The sequence below is a fragment of the Dromiciops gliroides genome, chromosome 5, assembly GCF_019393635.1.
Source record: "Dromiciops gliroides isolate mDroGli1 chromosome 5, mDroGli1.pri, whole genome shotgun sequence".
Lineage (NCBI taxonomy): Eukaryota > Metazoa > Chordata > Mammalia > Microbiotheria > Microbiotheriidae > Dromiciops > Dromiciops gliroides.
In genome coordinates this window covers 222143089-222158093 of record NC_057865.1, presented here as the reverse complement: position 1 = coordinate 222158093, position 15005 = coordinate 222143089, and positions in this window count along the sequence as shown.

Genomic DNA, 15005 nt, shown 5'->3' with positions numbered 1-15005 from the left:
AGCCCGGGGGCCCTCCCAGAGCCCTTCCCAGGGGCCCGGGGAGGCAGCCCGGGGGCCCTCCCAGAGCCCTTCCCAGGGGCCCGGGGAGGCAGCCCGGGGGCCCTCCCAGAGCCCTTCCCAGGGGCCCGGGGAGGCAGCCCGGGGGCCCTCCCAGAGGCCTTCCCAGGGGCCCGGGGAGGCAGCCCGGGGGCCCTCCCAGAGGCCTTCCCAGGGGCCCGGGGAGGCAGCCCGGGGGCCCTCCCAGAGGCCTTCCCAGGGGCCCGGGGAGGCAGCCCGGGGGCCCTCCCAGAGGCCTTCCCAGGGGCCCGGGGAGGCAGCCCGGGGGCCCTCCCAGAGGCCTTCCCAGGGGCCCGGGGAGGCAGCCTGGCATACTTCAACATGGAATCTTCAGACAAATCCCAGAGACAGCACTGTGTCACTTCTTAGAGACCAGATGCCCTGTCAAGAGGGTCCCCAAGGGACAGTGACTAAATTTCAATTATATTCTGAAACCAAATTTCCCCTAAGGAATGGCTCTATAGTGAACATTCTTTCACCAAGGGAAACAGGACTTTTCAAGGAGGGGCAATATCTGGTTGTTTGTGAACAATTCCTTATGGGGACATGCCAGAGGGATTCATCCTGCCCCTACTATCATACCTTGCTGCCCTTCCACTGGCAGTTCCATCATAAATCTCGTAATGTGTGGCTCAGTGTCCCTTTTGGAACCCAGATGCAACTGGAGATGAAACATGCTGACCCCAATTTTAAACTTGCTACAATTGTGTGAGTACAGTTTGAAGGATTCTCTCTCTAAAGGGGTGAATGATTGTGGGGTCACTGGCTAAAAGTGGGGCCAGAATCTCAGCCAGAGGATGGTTAGATGTTTGACCAATGACATATGGAGGAAACAGCAATGCAATATTTTGTCATGTATGCTCTAACTTCAGCGTCAGGTACCTGGCCTATAGTCCCAGTTTCATCACTAAGTGATTTCATGACCTTGGACACTATACTTTACCTCTTTGAACCTCAGCTTTCCTCTGTAAAATGAGAAGGGTTAGTTAAATGGTCCTTAGGGTACCTTTTAGCTCTAACTTTCTGTAAATTCAGGGAAAGGAGAAACCATGTTGGATTGGAAGAGGGAGTTGAGTTGGGCTTGAGTCAAGTTAAAAGCTAGCTAGGAATTCGTTGAAGAAGAAAACTGTGTCATGGGGCGCAGAGCACCCCAGAATTTCTCTGGGGCACACCGAGGAATCTTCTCCTTGAGAAACTAAACCAGAGGACAGATAACGCCTAGAGGAACCAAATCAGACTGAGCTAGCTTGGGATTCCTACCCTTCATTCTGGTCTCCCTTATCCTGGGGAGATAAGTTTGGGTGTGGCTTCGGCCTTTGTGTTCTGAAGAGGGATCTGTAGCCACCCCTCACCCAATTCCTTTAGTCACTACCAATGGGGGATGGTCCTCCACTGCTCACCCAATTCTCCCAGCTACCACCAGTGGAGGATGGTCCTCTCTCACTAAAGGAACTTTTCACAGGAAGATGGTCCACCCCCATCAGTCCTCTATAAAAGTACCTTCCGGTCTCCTGTTCGAGGAGATTTGGTACCTCTGAGCCATGTGCTTTATGCCAAATCTCCCCATGAAAAGTCCAAGGATTTCTTTCATGGTTTCCCTCCCCCCACCCTTCCCTTCCCTTGGCCCTAAATAAACTATCACCTTGTTATAACTAAGTTTTGTGTGCAAGAGGGTGTAATTCTTTAAAGAGGAATTCCCAAGAACCCCAACCTCAACCCGTACCCCATTTTCCCACTATATCATCGGGCCCCACGTTGGGCGCCAAATGATATGGGGAAAGCGATAGGAGAAAGCACGTGGGTCCTTAGGATTCCTCTGTAAAGAATTACACTCTCCCACAAGACCTAATCAGGAATAAGAGAACAGGTTTATTGGGGTACAAGAGAAACCGGCCGGGAGGAAGGTTTTGCCAGAACAAAACGCTTTCCCTCAACTGACTTGTGGGGTGCCATTTTATAGGGTTTAGATGGGGGGTGGGTAAGAGTCTCTTATTGGGTGAGGGGCTGGTGGTCTTCCCGCGTTGTGCTGTGGTAGGAAGAATCCCTCGTGAGAGATCTGGTGGTGGGTGTCAACTTTGTCCTGATGGGTCTAAGCAGTCTGCTGATGGGCGGTTCCAGGTGGTCTTCTCCTGGATTACCTCATCCAGATGCTTAGGAGGACTGGAATGTGGGGTGATGGTCCTGGAGCATGCTCAGTTCAATCTGTGCCGCTTATCTCCGTTAGATGGGTGTGTGTGTCCTTGATTGTGTTCAAGGAGAGGCCTACTTGATTTCAAGGGAAAACCCCTGAGGTTTCAAGGAAAAGGTTCCTTGAACCCCCCAGAGAATTGTTGGGGTGACCGGGGCCCATAATCCTCCCATGACAACTGGAAGTAGGTAATACAGAACAAAGGTGTGGAGCTAAGACAAAAGTTTTTTCCTTGACAGTGTCTATACTAGTCTGGTCTAAATTGAAGAATCAGGTATGGTAGAAAGGGCTGGCAGATAGCATTTTATTTTCTAAGTTATAGGGAACCATAGTAGACTTTGAACAGAATAGTGGAATACTAATGATGGTGTTTTATTAAGATTAAATGGGGGCAGCTAGGTGGCGCAGTGGATAGAGCACTGGCCCTGGATTCAGGAGTACCTGAGTTCAAATCCGGCCTCAGACCCTTGACACTAGCTGGGCAAGTCACTTAACCCCAATTGCCTCACAAAAAAAAAAAAAAAAGATTAAATGGGTAATGTAGAGGATAGGTAGGAGGGCATAGGGAGACCAAGTTATTCACATGTTCCAAATGTAAGATAGAACCCCTAGAATGGTAATAGCTACAAATGAATTAGGAAATTATTGATGGTACTTAATGATGAAAATGGGGAGAAAGAGGGAGACATCAAAGATGCCACTGATGTTTTGAGCCTGTATAACTAGAGGAATGATGATGTCATGAGCAGAAATATGGAAATCAAGAAGAGAAGCAGGATTTTGGGGGGGGGTGATGATTTATGAGGGTGGAGAATAAGGAGAGAGAGAAGAATATTAGTTGAATCTAAGACAGGCAAAGTAGAGTTGGAAATAGGGGTGGGACAAAGATGTCCTGAAAGCAATTGGAAATGTGGACCTGGCATTTAGGAGACACCAGTGAAGAAAGATGTTGATCTCAGTACAACCAAAGTCATGGGAATAGTTGTGATCACCAAGACTTGGATTATTGAGAGGAATGAGCTCAGTACTAAATTTTAGGAGGGAGTTGGGCCACATCTGGAGCTTGGGGAAGAGGAAACAGGGGCTGAATATAGCAAGGAAGAGAGCACATTGTCCTGAAATCTGAGAGGAGGGGTGACCTATAGTGTCAAAGGGAATGAGAGTTAAGGGTGGGGAAAACCCTTGGATTTGGTGGTAAAAGATAATTTGTACTTGAGTGTTCCTTGAAGGTACACTGAAATGTCTTTCCTTGAGGGAGAGGTATCCGGCCCATCCTCCTCAAACCAAATTTGAAAACTAGAAAAGCTCCTTAAAGATTATCAATCATTTCTAAAGTGTTGCTTTTTGGGGTTTTTTGGTTGTTGTTGTTGTTGTTGTTTTTGCCAATATTCTGGGATCTCTTATAACCTTCCTCCCCAACTTCTGACATACCTACCATGCCATTCCCAACCCTGGAAAGTCCCCACTATGTACTTTCTCTGTCCCTGCTCCAGACTGCTGATCATGGCTAGAAGTCCTAAGCTAACACTGACTGGATGGACAGCAAGTCCACACTCATTTCAGCAAGGTCTTTGTTGGTGTCCAGCAACACATTTGATTTCATACCAAGGTATCCACATCTACTATTCCAAACCTTCTACAGAAATGGAGTATCGGATGTGAAACCTTCTGCCCTACCTTCACAGATAAAATATTCTTCTCTACTTGGTGTTAAAGCTAAAATTCTAGCTAGTCTGTCTAAAATATCTAATGAGTGGTCACCAATAAACTATAAGCTTTAGCAAGAGTTAGGCTTTTAAGCATTTATTAAGGAGAATAAGAATTTGGTAAAGAGAGAGAGAAAGGCCTACATTCATCTATCTATTAAAGGGAGAGCACATTTCTAGCTTAGCTCTCCACCAGAGTCCAAAGGAAAGAGAGCAAGACAGAGTGCCCGGCTCTCCCTTCCTCCTCCCACCAGCAAACGTCACTTCCTGACGCCAAAGAAAAGACGCATGGTCTTGCCCTCAAAGACCTTCCTTTCATGGAGGAGCTTTTCTACAGTAAATCTCCAGCAGGTGGTGTCATTCCAATCGTTACATGGGGAAACTGTTGTCATCTGACATGAGCAATTTCTATTTCTTCTTCTTTTTGCAAGTTTTATTGATGTCTACCTTTTCTTGTTATACAGCAAAGACAAGTAAGCAAAATAAACCAATGAAAAAGGTAGGTCAATCATGACTGAATAATACTGAGGTCTTTAAATTTAAAATAAAAGCTTTTATTTTTACATTTTGTTTTTTAAGATAGCTCTCCTTTCTTCACTGGAAGTATGGCTTTTCTTTTAATTCTAGCTGCATTGATTTTGTTCGTGCAAAAACAAACAAAAAACCCTGTTCCGTTTTATGTTATCAAAATCATTCTTTTAATCTTCTGTCATCATTTCTGTCCATTGCTAATTCTTCCCTTAGCCATAGTTGTGAAACAAACCTTTCTCTCTTCTCCTTTATTATTATTTATTTTTTTTAATGATATAACTTTCTATATTGGGGTAATGTCTTGGGGTTGTTTTTTTTAGGGGCAGGGCAATGAGGGTTAAGTGACTTGCTCAAAGTAGCACAGCTAGTAAGTGCCAAGTATCTGAGGCCAGAGTTGAACTCAGATCCTCTTGAATCCAGGGCCAGTGCTTTATCCATGGTGCCACCTAGCTGTCCCCAATAATGCTAACTCTTGATTTTAGATAGAAACTTATTAAAGTATCTTATATTATTAAAAGGGTCTACTTATTCTATGCTTTGTAATATTTTATATGAATTAGTGTTGTATCTTATCAAAGGCTTCTTATGCTTCTAATGCTCTAATCATGGTATTTAAGTTGTTTGTCATTACTGTTACATGTTTTCCAAAAGTTAAACCATTTTTGCATTTGTGGCATCAATCCAAAGTGGTCACAGGGAATAATCTTTTGATATATTATTACAACCTCTCTTGCTAAAACTTAGTGACTTTGTTTAAGTAATTTCACATTTCTAGATCAAGTCATAGCTCCACTAGCAATGTATTATTGTTCAAATCTTAAAAACAAACAAAACAAACTCCTATACTATTGGAACATTTCTAATGAGGTAGAACATCATCACTTGTTTGCATTTTAACTCATCAGTTAATGAGTTAAAGGAATTTGGGTTAGCCAAGTGGCATAGTGGATAGAGCACTGGCCTTGGAGCCAGGAGCACTGGTTTAAATCTGGCCTCAAATACCTACAAGCTATGTGAACTTGGGCAAATCACTTAACCCTGATTCCCTCAAAAAAAAACCAAAAACCAAATCCAGACTTATTAAGAGTTGTTTTTTATTTGCATTGCTCTTGGAGGTAAAGCCAAAATGGTGCATTAATAAGAAGTAATATAGTGAATTCCCTGTCTGTCCTCCCCCCGCCCCCATTCTCCAAACAGATCTAGAAAATGCATCAGACCAAATTCTGATGGAGAGGTCCAAGAAAAAACTCACAGTGAGTAACATTTCCAGTTTAGGTTGGCAGAGGGAGATAGACTAAAAGGTCTGCAGACATTGGGCACAGAATCTGTTCAGGAGCCTATGGTTACCTGGAGAATTGCAGGGACCAAAGAGACATTGTGAAACAGGGCAAAAGAAGACCTCAGAACCTTACCAGGGCACTGAGTGCAGGGTGCCAAGTGGCAACTTTGTCACCCACTACTCAGTTCTGGGTCACAGATCCATAGTAGACTGAGGTAGAGAACAAAGTCCAGAGGTCCTGAGTCCTGGGCTGTGTACCAAGCAAGGAGGAAGGTCAGAAGCCAATAGTTTAATGTGGGGATTCCAGGAACAGATTGGGGTCTCAGTTCTAGCTTCTAGTTCAGTATGAACCCTGCAAAGGAATAACCATGATAGAAACCCCAAACCAAAAGGGAATCTGCAATTTTATCACTTTGAAACAGTAGAGACTTCTAGTGAGCTAATAGTGTCTGGGTTAAGTAGCAATCAGCTATAACTTAGACCCAAATTCAGGTCAGGAACCTGAAGAGCTCAAACCATCAATGAATGCTCAGACTGCCCTAGAATAGACCACTATTGGAGAACCAAAAGATTGCTGTTTCCCAGTCTGAGCTGTCTCTGAGATTCTGGAATAACATAATACTCAGTATCTCAAAGTAGCAGTAGGACCAGCCCAAACCTTCCTATCAGCAATATCAAGAGACTAACACTAACATAAAATCTAAAGTCAAAAAATAGGCTAGAAGAATGAACAAGCAAAACCAGAAACCCACCACAAAAAGCCATTACAGTAACAAGGATGATCAAGGTACAACCCAGAAGAAGAAATTTATCCCAAAACATCTATACACAAAACCTCAAAGAAAAACACAGTTTGGAAGCAATTCAACTAGAAATCCTAGAAGAGCTGAAGCAAGACTTTAAAAGAAATTAAAGAATCTGAGTGCTAGTGGGGGAAAATGGAAAAGAAATGAGAGCTATGGAAGAATTGGAAAGGGAACTAAAAGTTTGGAAAAAGAGGTATAAAACTGTCCAAACATCAAACTTCCTGAAAATTAGAATGGATCAAATAGAAGACAATAAATCTATGAAGCAATAAGAAATATTTAAGCTAAGTCAAAAGATTGGAAAAATATAAGAAAACAAAAGGTATCTCTTAGTTTAAAAAAATCTGACAGAATATATAATGAGGAGAAAAAAATAAGAATCATCGTATATGGGGGCAGCTGGGTGGCACAGTGGATAAAGCACCAGCCCTGGATTCAGGAGGACCTGAGTTCAAATCCGGCCTCAGATACTTGACACTTATTAGCTGTGTGACCCTGGGCAAGTCACTTAACTCTCATTGCCCTGCCCCCCCCAAATCATCATATATCCTGAAAGCCATGACCAAAGAACATCTTATTCTAAGAAATTTAAAGAAGGAAACTCTTAGAACCAGTAGATAAAGTCAAAATAGAGAGAATTCACAAGTCACCTCCTAAGAGGAACCCCCAAAAGAAAACACCTAGGAATAAAGGACAAGAGATTCAGGATTTAGAGCTAGAGTGGACCATAGTAGGATCTAATACAGCTCTCTCATTTTGTAGATGTGTTAACCGAGGCCCAGAGAAGTCAAGGAATTTGCCCAGTCACAAAGCTAGTTAATGACAGAGGTAGCTAGGACTTAGAAGACGTGCTTCCTGAAATTCAATACACATTGTCCCTTCTGATTCATTACATGGTTAATAAGAACTCAATTTCATGTCATCAGAGAACCCTATACCAGCAAGGAGAGCCAACCCAAACTTTCCCCAAGAACTGTCTAATCCATATCCATTTCTTGGAATACCATCCTCTTCCATTTATCATTTTGTAGATTCTAAACAGAGTAGCTAGGTGATGCAGTTCTCCCTGAGTTCAAATCTGACCTCAGACACCAGCTATGTGTCCCTGGGCAAGTCTCTTAATTCTTTAACCTTATTTGCCTCAGTTTCTACATCTGTAAAATGAGCTGGAGGAAGGAATGGCAAACCACTTCAGCGTGTCTGCCAAGAAAACCCCAAAATGGGGTCACGGAATCAGACACAACTCTAATAACTGAACAATAGCAACTACAGAGTTGCCAAACAATGAATGAGGTTGAATGAAGGGAAGTGATGGGATTCCTAAGGGGTAAGTTGGTGAGAAAAGACCCCATTTTGAGGGACTGCTTACACGTATTTATTTTCTTCCCTAGGTATCTTGGTAAAACCTTCTACTTGGACATGAAATCAAAGATGTTCCATCAGAGTCCCTTCTTTGATGTTGCACGGAGGCTCAGCTGTAAAAGTAACAGCTTCTTTGCCCCATCCTATAACACTTATGAGCGCAGTAATCACGTGTGGGTTCTCAAAGACCAGGTAAAGAATACCAGAATTTGAAATGGGGGAGGAAGAATAAAGCCTGGAAAGAACAGGAATTTTCAGTTAGATGTCTGCATAGGATAACTAAGTACTTCTTTGGCCTGTGGATTAGATCTGATGAGTAGATAAAGGGGTAGTCTTGCCTTAAATGCCTAGAAACATCAGGTGGCTTGTTACTTTATCCCTGTATAATTGTTGGGACATTTTTCTCCCTGGGCTCCGGGATTATTGCTGAAATGTTCCTATCCAAATCATTAATGGAGAGGCCATTCTAAACTAGTAAGACTAGGTAGGATATCAAACCCAGAATTCAGTTAGTGGCTATTTAGCACTTCTAATGTATGTCTTCTGGTAGTGCTTCATCATGGCTTGTTAGACCTCAGGTCCTTGTTTGAACTTGGGTCTTCCTGACTCTAGAGCTGGTGCTCTATATAATACACTACTTGGCTAGCCCAAACCTAAGACTCTTGAAATGTAAAAAAACCAAACAAACATATGTGTGTACATACATGTGTACACATGCATGTACACACATGTACCCATGTGTTCACACACACACATATATATACACACACACATTTTTTACATGTTCATTTCTAAGGACATCTACCTCCCCATCCACAGCCTAGTGAGCCATGTCTCTGGGGAAAAAAGGGAGGGATTAAAAAATAAAAAAGGAGAGGAGAAATTAAGTAAAGCTAAGAGGGAAAGAATCGAAGTTGGCTAAATGCTCCATTTCCCATAGTTCCCCTCCCCCAGCCTCTTTCAAAATAAAGGACGGAGCGGGGCTTTCCTTAGGGGCCAAGTTTTTGTGAACACATTTGTTCTCCAAGTCTATACTGGTAAAAGATAAGCTCAGTCAGAGCTTGCCAAGCTAGGAAAGGTCTAAGAAAAAAGTTAAGAAGTGGCCAAGTTGGGGCAGCTAGGTGGGGTAGTGGATAAAGCACTGGCCCTGGATTCAGGAGGACCTGAGTTCAAATCTGGCCTCAGACACTTGACATTTACTAGCTGTGTGACCCTGGGCAAGTCACTTAATCCTCATTGCCCTGCCAAAAAAAAAAAAGTGGCCAAGTTCTGAGGACTCCCCTAGTTAAAATTGCCTAGGCTCCCTGCTCAGGTGCATCTAGGTGGCACAGGTTGAGACCACAGCTCTTCTCTATCAATTCTAGGCAGGTTGCAATCTGTGTTGATGAAAGGAACACCCATAACTACATGAATACTGACCAGTGAAGCATTGTGGCTTAGCTAGCTCTGTGTTAAGCACAAGAGGGCACATGCCTTCTGCCATCAAGGAACCTAGTTTTACTTCCCTCAAATTGTAACAGTTGCTTCAGGTGTATCCAACTCTTTGTGATCCCATTTGGGGTTTTCTTTGCAAAGATAATTTTCCATTTCCTTCTCCAGCTCATTTTACAGATAAGGAAACTGAGGCAAACAGGGTTAAGTGACTTGCCCAGGGTCACACAATTAATAAGCGTCTGATGCCGGATTTGAACTCGTCCTCCTTAATCCAGGGCCAGTGCTTTATCCACTATGCCACCTAACTGCCCCCCTGCTTTATTTTCTAATAGGGAAATTGGGACCCAAAAAACAAAGCTCCTCAGATTAGACCATGGGGCTCTTCTGGGTGCCTGTTATAGGGGTAGGGCAGCATAGAAAGGGTTCCTTAAAAGCTCAGTTTTAACCCACTATCTCTCCATTTCTTCTCCAGAATGTTGAGGATATCTACCAAAATCTGGTGATAACTCAGGGTAGAGAACAAATGGAATTAATGAATTCCCAGCATGGGACAGAACAGGAACCATTTCGAAGTATAATTAATCGGCCAAAATACATTCCTCTTTACCAAAATGTGAATGACCTTAGGTGAGTCTTCTGGCTTTGGACATTTTGTTTGAGGGTGGTGCTGGGGTCTTTCTGCTCTTTCCGTAACTTTTTTTTTTTTAAGTGAGGCAATTAGGGTTAAGTGACTTGCCCAGGGTCACACAGCTAGTATTAAGTAAGTATTAAGTGTCTGAGGCCGGGTTTGAACTCAGGTCCTCCTGACTCAAGGGCCGGTGCTCTATCCCCTGCGCCACCTAGCTGGCCCCTTTCCATAACTTATTGATTAGGGGGTGAAGTGACCTTGGAGACCATCGAATCCAACTCCCTAATATTTTTTGGAAGCGGAAACCAAGGCTGAGAGAGGCTAAGCCATTGCCCCAGGTTTCAAGGTAGTAAGTCTGTTAATGACATCTGATTCTCGATTTGGACTCTTGTCTTTTGATGTCAAACACATAAACTTACCATTGAAGGCCATTGTATTTGGGGGTTGACGAACAAACCATATTCCTTCCATTGGCATCTGTGCTGTTGGAAGCATTCACTTTAATAGTGGGAAGTGTCAAGTTTCCCCTAACTTGCTTTGCGAGTCTCAAGTCCCATTCGTTGCTCCTCTAGCCACAGGGGTCACATGCTCTTTCTCCTAGAGTTAATGCTACTCAGTGTCGTGTGGACTAGGTTTACATTAGGAAATCCCTTTCTCTCTGGTAAAGGACTGATTCTCCCAACTCTACAATTGTGGAAGACTTGGATTTAGAGTTCTTTGTAAGGCAATTTCTAAGGTTTGTGCTGCCCAAGAAATAGCCCTTCTTTTTCTAGAAGAGTAGAGTAGGGGCAGCTAGGTGGCGCAGTGGATAGAGCACCGGCCCTGGAGTCAGGAGTACCTGAGTTCAAATCCGGCCTCAGACACTTAACACTTACTAGCTGTGTGACCCTGGGCAAGTCACTTAACCCCAATTGCCTCACTTAAAAAAAAAAAAAGAAATATTAAAGTAAAGCAAAAAAAGCTGAATAAAAAAGGAAATTTAGAAGAGTAGAGTATAGGTTCTTCCTGCCTAGGGACTCAAAAACCTCTCTCCTCGACAATGGAAGTTAGTGTTCTGAAACATCATCCATTACTACCATCCTCTGCCACTTGGGCAACTTGTCTGCTTCTGCCTTGTGCTTCTGCCAAAACTAGACGACAGCTTCAATTGCTGCAGTCTTGGGGTCAGCAAAGTCCACTCTCAGGATTTTCCCTCTAAAGCCATTTGAAGAATCTCCTGCAATTCCTATGTATCTCTACCCCCAAGGTCATCATTACCATCTACCCCAAATTCTGCCATCTGAATGGGGAAAAGGCAAAGGGCTGACAGCTCCTTCTCCTTTTTCTTCTTTGGTCTGGTCAGAGAAGGGGCTCCTTTATCAAGAGTCCTATCTTCTCGGGGGCAGTTAGGTGGCGCAGTGGATACAGCACCAGCCCTGGAGTCAGGAGGACCTGAGTTCAAATCCGGCCTCAGACACTTAACACTTACTAGCTGTGTGACTCTGGGCAAGTCACCTAGCCCCCATTGCCCTGCAAAAAACAACAACAACAACAACAACAACAAACAAAGAGTCCTATCTTCTCCCTCTCAGTCTGCCAACCATCTGCCAAGCACTTGTGGTCTCTGAAGCTCATTCAGATGCTGTCTTCTGTCCTTCTCATGCATAGCCAGTGGGCATGTCCACATTCACCATAGGGAGGTGCTATCTTGACCCCAATAAAGGCTCTCTTCTTATAACCCCATCAAATCAATTGAGGTCTTCATCAGATTGATCAGATGACTCTCTTGATCTTGCTCCTATCTAAATACAAAGGAATTTTTGGAAGCGAGAAGGACAGCCCCAACACCTAGGCATCAGGAAGTCCTTTTGTATTAAGTGGCACTTGAGAGCTGAACCTTAAAGGGACATAGGGATTCTAAGACACAGAGTTGAGGGAAATAGAGAGCCTTCCAGAAATGGAGGAGATTTTGTGCAAAGACATAGAGGCAAGAAATGCAGTTCTGTGCCCGGGGGATAACAAGTAAACCTGTGTACCTGTAATGAAGAGTCCTTGAAGAAAAGTCATATGAAATCATCCTGTAAAGGGAGCTTGGAGTCATGTTGGGAGGGCTTTAAATGCCAAACAGAGGAGGTTGCATTGTTTTCCCCTGAGCCATGAGAGAGTCCTTGAAGCTTCTTGAATAAGCAAGTTATCTGGTGTGATCAATGGGAAACATGGATTGGAGCTGATACCAGAAATAAAAGGAATTGCTCTATCATGTCAGATCAGAAATCTTTGTCAAGCACACACCCCTGAATGTCCTACATCCACTTAGATTTCCTCTTTTTAATTTTTTTTTTTTAGTGAGGCAATTGGGGTTAAGTGACTTGCCCAGGGTCACACGGCTAGTAAGTGTTAAGTGTTTGAGGCTGGATTTGAACTCAGGTACTCCCGACTCCAAGGCCAGTGCTCTATCCACTGCGCCACCTAGCTGCCCCCTAGATTTCCTCTTTCTCTTTCTCAAATGGTTCATTGATTTCCTTTGGTGTTCACCCTCCATTATATGACTCCATTCCCTCTCACATCCTCCATGGATTCTTCCATGATTGGCAAATGACACATATGTATCAAAATTGGGGAGATGGAGGGGCAGCTAGGTGGCACAGTGGATAGAGCATCAGTCCTGGAGTCTGGAGTCAAATCCGGCCTCAGACACTTAACACTTACTAGCTGTGTGACCCTGGGCAAGTCACTTAACCCCAATTGCCTCACTTAAATTGAAAAGTCATCTCCCTGATTTTTTTTTTTAAAAGGGATCTAGATTGTTCTCTTAGTTCCATTTAGAGTTTACCTTCCAGGATAACTAGATACCAGTGTTTTCCTCACAACATCTCTGTGAGATGTGTAGCATATTACTGCAGCCCATTTTACAGAGGTGGAAACTGAGGTTCAGATAGTTTGGGTGATTTGCTTGGTATCACACAGCTGGTAAGGATGAGAGCTGGTATTTAAACACAGATCTCCCGAGACTTCCAGGTCCTGGACTCTTTCCACCATATCACACTGCCTTCCCAATCGAGTTCACCAGAACACAAAATGGTGGAATTGTTTATTGGGTACTTAATGTACTTTATCCTGATACAATGACTACAATTCAAATCTGAGCCTCTTCTAAACTTTGTGCTTAGATGATTCCACGGTCAACTATTCCATAGTCATATACAAAAAGCCAATCCAGAAATCGTTCTTCTTTTCATTTTCTTTTTCAATAGACAGAGTCTCACACAATCCTCCCTACTGTCATGAGGAGGAGGTAGGGCAAGGGCACACTCAGGGTATACAATATCATTCTAAAATTACAAGTACTTTCATCACTGGCTCACCACATGGCCAGAAGTAGTCAGAAAGTTCATCCCTCCCCAAAGGAGAAATTGATTCATCATTGATTCACCATGTCCGGGGGCAGCTAGGTAGCACAGTGGATAAAGCACCAGACCTGGATTCAGGAGGACCTCAGTTCAAATCCAGCCTCAGACACTTGACACTAACTGTGTGACCCTGGGCAAGTCACTTAACAGTGCCTCAAAAAACCAAAACAAAAAACACCATGTCCTTAGACTCGCTGAAAGTTTCATGGGGGAATTCTGGACACATGCTCTATATAACCCTTAGAGTCCCATTTCATCTCAGGATCAAATGGCCTCAGCTTCTGGTCCTCCTCCCAGCCTCCTTATTTTATAGAAATTGACATCCACTGAAGTGAATTACCTACGGTCATATAGGGAAGTTAATAGGGAAACTAGGAATCAAACACAGGTAGTCCAAGGGGGGGAAAAAAAAGCCTGTGTCTTTTGCAGGGTTTCTACCTCCACATATGTATATGTGCATTTATGTGTCTGTCAGGTGGGAAGGGAAGTACTAGAGTTCTGTGATGAGACCTGGCTTCATAACCTACTCCTCCAAACTCATTAGCTGGGTGATGAGGAACAGATCAGCTCCTCCAGTCCCTGACCCTCATTTCATTTGCCTAGTCTACAAAATAGGGGTCACAACAATGGTAGGGATGACTTTTCACAGCAGCTATGAGATGCAAATGATAATTCAGTGTCCAAAGCCTTTCCAAACCTGAAGACACTGATTATTCTTATCTCTCAAGCATATGCTTTTGCATTTAAACATATTTTGCTGGGAGAAGGGAAAAGAAGAGTCTCCCACTCCCTGTGAAGAGGCATAAGAGGAATGATCCATGTGATTGTACTGTGGGACTCTGTATCTCCATGTCTCATGTCACTGACCATTTCCTGTCCTCCTTGGCCACCTCTTCTGTTTCCCAGGATATGGTATTCTGACAGCTCGAGAAACCAGGCATGGTGGGGTGAAGAAGCGACAGACCTCTATATCGGGAATTTTCCATACAAAAACCAACAAATTCCTATGTCTGTGAGAGATCAGTACATGGTGATGGAAATAGCACCTTCAGAGCCCGCATATCAATATTGTTGTCAGCTCTTCCACTCTTCCATCCCCCCCAGGACAGCTGTTGTGCTAAGCATCTATCGATTCTACCACCCTTCCTACTGGGATCAATATATGAGGTTTGTGCAAAGTGGGAGGAGAGGAGAGGGGCAGCGGTCCAGGTCCATAATGGATTGAGAGAAGTGAAGCAATAGGGATCAAGGACTCGTTTTATGTAGAGGGTGGATTCAGTTACCTTAGGTCCTTCACTACTGTTGGACAGTATGATTCTGTGCACTGAAGGACTGGCCATTGTTGGTCTTTGGGGAAGGCAGAGGTAATGTTGGGAGATTTTATATGTGTGTATATATATATATATAATTTATATTTATATAATAAATATATGATGCATAAAATATATAATATATAGTAGTATTATACACATATGTGTGTACACATGTGTATGTACACACGTGTGTGACACACTTGTGTATATCACATGTGTGTATAGAGATATATGAAGTACGCATATATATGTACACATACTTATATAATCACACATGTGTCTATATAGAGAGACGTATATAGTGTGTATATA